The 7,691-nt window shown below is 38.2% G+C and overlaps 1 protein-coding gene across 1 annotated transcript in view; it reads left to right on the top strand.

Annotated features, from left to right (window-relative positions):
• Positions 1-1,689: 1,689 nt before the first annotated feature.
• traf3ip2a (TRAF3 interacting protein 2a) overlaps positions 1,690-7,691 on the top strand; it is a 33,724-nt gene continuing 27,722 nt past the window's right edge. Inside the window, exons 1-2 of the mRNA XM_016231828.1 lie at positions 1,690-2,053; positions 3,421-3,520. The gene's annotated coding sequence lies outside the window, so the exon portion shown is untranslated. The remainder of the gene's footprint in view (positions 2,054-3,420; positions 3,521-7,691) is intronic.

Raw genomic sequence — 7,691 nt, 5'->3', positions numbered from 1 at the left:
AAATGGTGAAGCACTCACTTCCCCTTCAGTAGTCCCGTGAATGCATCTCAATGAGCACAAGCCGTCTTATCATGAGAGTGCGTTCAATTCATGCATATCCCTCACAAGAATTATGCAATGAATGCAGAGTGCATTCAACTCCCTCGAGAGCCGAACGCGCTTGCTCTTCACCACACACACACAACACACGACCCATGTGAAACTGCGGGTATCAGAGCAAAGCCTCTAGCGAGAGAACATGCACTCCTAGTCGTGCTTAGCTTGTCGCTAAAATAAACAAACGGTCAGTGAAGACGAAGAAGAGGGTGACACGTTCTTCCGGTGCCCTTTTATACTGTGGTTGCACCGGTAATTGATAGTGACATAGGCTGTCACCGGCCAATGTTATTGTCGTGTTTAGATGTATGCTTGACATCGCTGACATCGGTCACGCCGAAGATGTTCCCCATAGCGACCTCTAGAGGACGCAGTTCAAAATTCTCTCGAAAGGGAACTAAATAAGGTTTGTCCAAGAAGTCGTTAGATTTGTCTCTAGGCACTTTTTTGGGGAAAAAAGTCGCTAAATCTAGTGACAAAGTTGCTAAGTTGCCAACACTGTGTCCACGCTCTTACGTTAGCTCTCTCTGCTTGTCTGCACTTGGTTAGGTTGCAGTGCGTTCAAAAACAAACAGATATTTATTGAATGAAAGGCAAGTTATTTTGAGTCATTTAACTCAAGTCCGAGTCAAGTCTCAAGTCATGAATATCAAGTCAAAGTCAAGTATTTTATTAATATTTGTCAAGTCTCAAGTCCTAAAATTTGCGACTCAAGTCTGATTCGAGTCAAGTCATATGACTTTAGTCCCCCATCTCTGATTTTAACCATGATACAAACAAAGATGTTGCATACGTGAAGCATGAGTAGTTTTTGTTTAAAATGTATAATTTCGAAATTTGAAGTAAAAACAGGATCGTCTGACTAAAGCTTTGTGAAACTATACTACATAAAACATATACAGTAACTATAGTACATAAAATTAAACCGAAACAGCAGATGGACTGAATGAGAATGCAAATTCAGGCTCTGACAACATGTGGCGCTTATGGAACAGCGGCAATATACGCTGGTTACCACTGTAAACAAAGCAGCTCTGTGCTTATAAATACTACATTAATATTCAAGATGAAAATAAAAAAATCATCTAAACTTTTCTGAATACAGTCAGTTCACTTCAGAGATACATTAATATAAACCCCACCCCCAACTCTATTGTGATTCGTCTCAACCGACCTGAATCGTCACATATTTTTATAGATTTTCAATCGGTGCAGGGTACATCGTTACATCCCTACTTATGACCTATTTTTAGGCAAGGATGCTACCAGTTGAGAACCACTAAATAGCAGTACTACTTCTATTAAGTTAATGCCTCTAAAAGGTATTTATCTGAATCAGTCTAAAGGTATAGACATTATTGATTATGTCCATAATGCACCAATCACAAACCTCTCTCTCTCCATTTGTCCACTTGTTTTGTTTTCTCAGACTGCTGTCCACATCTTAGTATGCCTGTAGAGACTGATGAGTCTATGACCTTGTCCTCTCTCAATCTGGTCTGGCCTGCATGCCAGCAGTGCCAATCACACACCCTTAAAGACTCAGGAAAAAGTAATAGATTCAGCCCAGAGATGTGTGTTCGTGATGTAAGTAGATTGGATTATCTAGATGGTTGCTATGGGCTTCCTCCTAAAGATTTAAGGGTCAGTCCCCTCACCAAACTTTCCATAAGTGATTCACAACACACGGAGAGCCCTGTAGGCTTGCCCAGTCTCTACTTGCCTCAAAGTTCAGGAAGACACCTTCAGAGAGACTGTAGAGCCCACATAGAAGATCTGAGTGAAGATTTCTCAGGCATCAGTCTTCAAAATCACTGCAGTTCCCCTGTCATATATTCACACACCCAGAACCATGTGAGTGAGGATGAGGAGAGTCTAGAAAAGCCTAGTCCTCTTCGCTCTGACCTGGGAGAGATTTCATGCAGATATTCTCCAGCAAAACAGCCAGGATTTTACGGTATGCCTGTTATTGGTATGATTAAAGGGGTCATGATATGAGGAATCAAAAGTGTCTTTGATCTTTTGACATAGAAGCGGTCATTGTGCTATAAAATGCCTTTAAGTTTCAGACCTCAAAATTTCTCGCTCTATAAATGGCAAAAGAAACCATGATGATAAAATGACTCTACCATGTTTTCTACCATTTTTGGGATTTATTTACCCAAATATAATTGGTGTAGGATTCAGGTTTAATTAACTTTTTGATTTGGCAAGCCAAAATGGCAATCTACTGTCAGAGACACCAGGTTTACTAAAATCAAGATTAAACGCAAAATGTTTTTTTTTTTTTACTTTATGTCACACTGTGGTAGACACCCCCACAACAACACATTAATGCCCACTTTACACACTTAGACAACTTGCAGACGGGCTACGGAAGTGTGTGTGTTGTTACATTAACAGCCCCACTTGAATTACAATATCCCCCATTCAATAGAATCAGTAGATTAGAATAGATTTCAGTATGATAAAATGTGTTAAACTGAGCTTAAAGTACTACACTCTTAATGGGGCTGGGACATGGGGGGACTGAGTCCAGGAAGTGAATTTCGATGGGGAGGTTTTCTGATTCAAACTGATTGCATTATTATTATTATTATTATTAGCCTGTATAAGCTATGCAACACATAAATGTAGTGGGATATTCTGCATCTGTGATCGCACAATGTTGACTTTCATCAGTGGTTGGCATACCTGCATTTCTATCAGTGCTCATCCACGCAACAACTCAAGACAGAAGTTTCTTTAGATAAGTCGTTAGTGATGTACTAAAACTTTGATAGAAATCAGAAACATTACTTTAAGACGTTTGAAACATAAACTTTGACATGGATGAAGTTGCATGTACTGTATGCACAGAAAATAAACCAGGTTTAATCTGATTTGATGTTGTGGAGCTTGCGTTGATGAGACACACTGAGTGAAAACCACACAAACTTTAAATTCTGCGCTATATTCTTCTACAATAATGTCTGTTTTGGAGTCTCTGTGTTTTGACTTATGGATTTGACACACCAAGACATCAGTAAGCATCTGTCAGCCCAGTTTTTGCAGTGTGTTTTACAACGTCTGCACTAGTCGAATCTCGTCGGTTGGGCGATTAAACATGTTTAATCAGTGTTTGGTAGTGGATGAGAGATTATTGGCTGTTCAGAAATTTGACATTTTATCCAGCAAATCATTATTCACAGACATTGGTCAAACAGCTCTGTGCACACAGATTCTGTGTGGGCCTGAATTAGTTGCCTCTGCAGCTAATGCAGTCATAACTAAACTATGCATTTAATTCTGTGTTTACCATCATATGTTAATGTATCTTTATAGATGAGTACCCACCAGAGGTTTTATATCACTGGCACAAGCAACCTGCAAATTATCCACAGCCCAATTACCCACCGTATCATCCCGTACCTGAGCATGCAAGGTATGTTCATAACACTGAACTTTATACACTTTTTTTTATTTTTATTTTTTTTTATTTGCAATTTGCAATCTTAAATTCAATTTTTAAACAAAAAAAATTAAAGCAGTCATACCGTATCTTGAGAACTTTTTTTCTTAAAGAGCTTGATGTACTATGAATCTGTATTGTATCAGGTACTGTATAAATAAATGTGACTTGACTTGAACACATGACCACTGGGAGAAGTACACTGTAAATAAGAAGTTGGTGGAGTTTAAAAATTGCTAGGCAATTGTTTACATATATATATATATATAATTTTTTTTTTTTTTAAAGTTGGTAGAATTTTAGATTTTGTACTCCACAAGCATGTTAATTGCACAATTTTTTGACCTGTCACCTATCACCATTGTGATTTGAGTGCAGTTAAGTGTGCAACAACTGGAAAAAAGCTCTTTAGGCCATAACGCATAACTCACAGGGATAACAGAGACATAAACAAATCTTTTAAATGTCAGGGAAGCTAAAGCGTTTTAGTTAGTTATATGTTAGATATAGTTTCATTTTATTAAATCCCTTATATTCACAACGGATTGTTTCTGTTTACTGTTCACAGTTCCAAGTCAATGAATGTTTGAACCTTTGCTACATTTGGCTAAGAATTACTGCTAGCACTGTACAAAGAAGGACAGTTTATTGTTCCGTGGCCAGAAAATAAATATTCCTTGAATTGATAAATGATTATATTGTCTGCTCGGTGGACGGACAGATCAAATAATTGTAATATTGATTCTGCTACAGTTAATTCGAAGATATAATCTAAATATTTATTATGAATCATAACCATTTATGATTCGTCATAAATATTCCCCTTTTTAGAGCTAATAAATAATAATAAACGTTACAGCCGTGTAGTAGTGACATCACTCCCCACACCGATTAATGGACTACTTGCACAACTACGTCCGCATTCTACTGAGTACAGCTCGTGAGTTCCCAGTTAGAGTTTAGCGCACCTACATACAGACCGTTTCTCATGAAAAAGCAGATTATTACTGCATTTTAGGCCTGGCAATTTTTTTTAAACCATTAGTTATATTCTCTGTGTTAACATGAATTATTTTCAACCTGCTGAAATATTCTTATGAATATATTTCTCTTCCAAATATGCATTCTGAATAATAAGTAAATATATTTACCCACTAACCTGCCGAGGTCAGCGCTTGTCTTCGCATTTTTCTCTTACTGATCATATTTCATACCTGTTGAATTTATAGTTTTAAATGAATTTGACTGATAAACACCCTTACGAAAAATAACCATGGTTTTACCATTTGTATAACATTTTAAACACCATGATTTAACTATGGTTAGTGTAGCAAAACCCAGGTTTATTTGTGGTTTATTATGGTTTAACTACAATTGCAATTTTTTGGTTTTATTTGTAGTATAGCATGGCTAATTTTCGTAAGAGCAATGTTAAAATGGTTGAATGAATGTGCGGTAACTGCCTTAAAGAAATTTAACGATGTTAAACATTTAAATAATTTTTAACAGTAATGTGTTGACAGTGTGACTACTTTGAATATTCACATTTTGCCATTGCATACAGTGAAATGATTGTGAATGAAAAATTACACAGAATAGTGACATTTACATATATATTTTTAAATGTATTTAATACAGATAAATAAAGGTTCATTCTGATTTTATCAGATCTCACATACACTGCAGCGTCGCGATTACTAGTTGGTGCACTGACACCCTGTGGTGAAACAATCATGTATGATTTACCAGTCACTGCTTTATGAGATCGGTTTATGCTGGATTAAAACTTCACATTCCATTGAGTTTGGAAAATTCTGCACACAGTAATCATCAGAATAATTCTTCTCCTGTCTCTGAAAATGTCTTTATTTTGAAATCATCCCGCGGACTCTCATTTTTATAGCCATTTAAATCAACTAGATGACTACGGCACATTGAAAATATACATAACCGGAAATAAATTAGCTGTAGTCACAAGGCTCAGTGCAAGTAGTCCATTGGATAAGAAGAACTGTCAATACAGAAAAAGGGGATCAATAGAGACATTAAACCCATCCTACTCTGCATGAAAATTGAAGTATAACATTTAGAATCACAAGTGAAGAACTAAGAGCAATGAACAAAGTGTCAGTAGGGAGAAAATAAAAGTGCAATGAAAAATGTCACAGTGAGGAAAAATTTTTGATCCTGACTTTGCAAAACACAAAATTTGTCACTGCCAAAACTTTTGGCCATGACTTGTAGACAGCAATGGAGCTACCACGTTCAAGGCCCAGAAATGTTGTAAGGACATTGTTAAAATAATCTGTGACATCAGTGGTTCAACCTTATTTAATGAAGCTACGAGAATACTTGTGCACAAAGAAAACAAAAATAATGACTTTATTCATCCATTCTGTTCTCTTCCGCTTCAGACTTCGACACGCATTAACGACAGTACCACGACGCATGCGTGTGCATTCCTCTGCTTGTAAACAAGCCGTAGCACGTCCGGGTTCTATATCAGAATGCTGGCTTCTGCATAAGCAGCACCACATGCGTGCGTCATGGTATTCTCATGAATGGCGGCAGAGACTGACACGGAAGAGAAGAACTGTTGAATGAAGTGGTTATTTGCAGAGTTGGGACTTTCAAGTCACAAGCAAGTCTTCAAGTCATATCCCAAGTCCTCAAAGAGTTAAAGTTAGTGAGATAATTAAGTGACTAATTAAATTATGATTGTACATTAGTGATGAACACCTGCTGTTATTGAGAATTACAGAGGATCAGATGTTGATGTTTTATTGGTTAAAACGATGTCACCATCATGGAGATCAGTGTTTGCTTTAGTAGTGCTCTTGACCCTTGACTCTTGTGTTAGATCTTTCTTTATAGCAATGCATGAGGTGTTGTGATGCAGAGAGATCAGTGCTATGCAGTGAGCAGCTATTAGCTGTTTTTATATGATGAGATAGTTATCATGAGCTGACCTGACTACAATCAAAAAATGTTATATGTTTAGGTTTTGCATAATCAACCCTCTGAAACTACAGCATGTAAAACAAAGTGCTACTCTAATAGAATCAGAATGAGCTTTATTGCCAGGTATGTTTACACATACAAGGAATTTGTTTTCGTGACACAAGTTTCCACAGTGTAACAGAATAACAGTGACAGAAAAAAAAACACAGATAATAAAAATAGAACAAGTAAATAAGGAATAAAAATATATAAATTGACAATTGTATGTGCAGGTATATTACACTAGACAGTTTTTGTATGTACAGGTACTGTATATTATGTGCAAATTTGAGGTGTAGGCTGAGTATGAGTGTTAGATAAATAAGCAACAGTTCAAAGAGGGAGTGTGCTGGATGTGAGGGGTCCAGAGTGATTTTGCCAGCCCTTTTGCTCACTCTGGATGAGTACAGTTCTTGGAGAGAAGGGAGGGTTGTATCAATGATTCGCTCTGTAGTCTTCTGAGGTCAGATTTGGTAGCTGAGCTGAACCAGACAGTTATTGAAGTGCAGAGGACAGATTCAATAATGACGGAGTAGAACTGTTTCAGAAGCTCCTGTGGCAGGTTGAACTTCATCAGCTGGCTAAGGTAGTACAACCTCTGCTGGGCCTTTTTCACAATGGAGTCAATGTGAGTGTCCCACTTCAGATCCTGAGAGATTGTGGTGCCCATGAACCTGAATGACTCCACTGCAGTCACAGTGCTGTCCATGATGGTGAGTAGGGGGAGTGCAGGGAGGTTTCTCCTGAAGTCCACGGTCATCTCCACAGTTTTGAGCGTGTTGAGCTCCAGGTTGAGACTGTACCAGACAGCCAGCTGCTTGACCTCCTGTCTGTAAGCAGACTCGTCACCATCCTGAATGAGGCCGATGAGTGTGGTGTCGTCTGCAAACTTCAGGAGCTTGACAGAGGGGTCTTTAGATGTGCAGTCATTTGTGTAACAGGAGAAGAGCAGTGGAGAGAGCACACAACCCTGAGGAGCTCCAGTGCTGATTATACGGGTGCTGGATGTGTATTTTCCCAGCCTCACTAGCTGCTGTCTGTCTGTCAGGAAGCTGTTGATCCACTGATAGACGGAAGTGGGCACAGAGAGCTGAGTTAGTTTGGGCAGGAGGAGGTTTGGGATGATAGTGTTAAAGGCCGAGCT

This window comes from Sinocyclocheilus grahami, unplaced genomic scaffold (genome assembly GCF_001515645.1).
Source record: "Sinocyclocheilus grahami isolate Dianchi unplaced genomic scaffold, SAMN03320097.WGS_v1.1 scaffold400.1, whole genome shotgun sequence".
NCBI lineage: Eukaryota > Metazoa > Chordata > Actinopteri > Cypriniformes > Cyprinidae > Sinocyclocheilus > Sinocyclocheilus grahami.
This window is presented reverse-complemented; position numbering and strand designations above follow the sequence as displayed.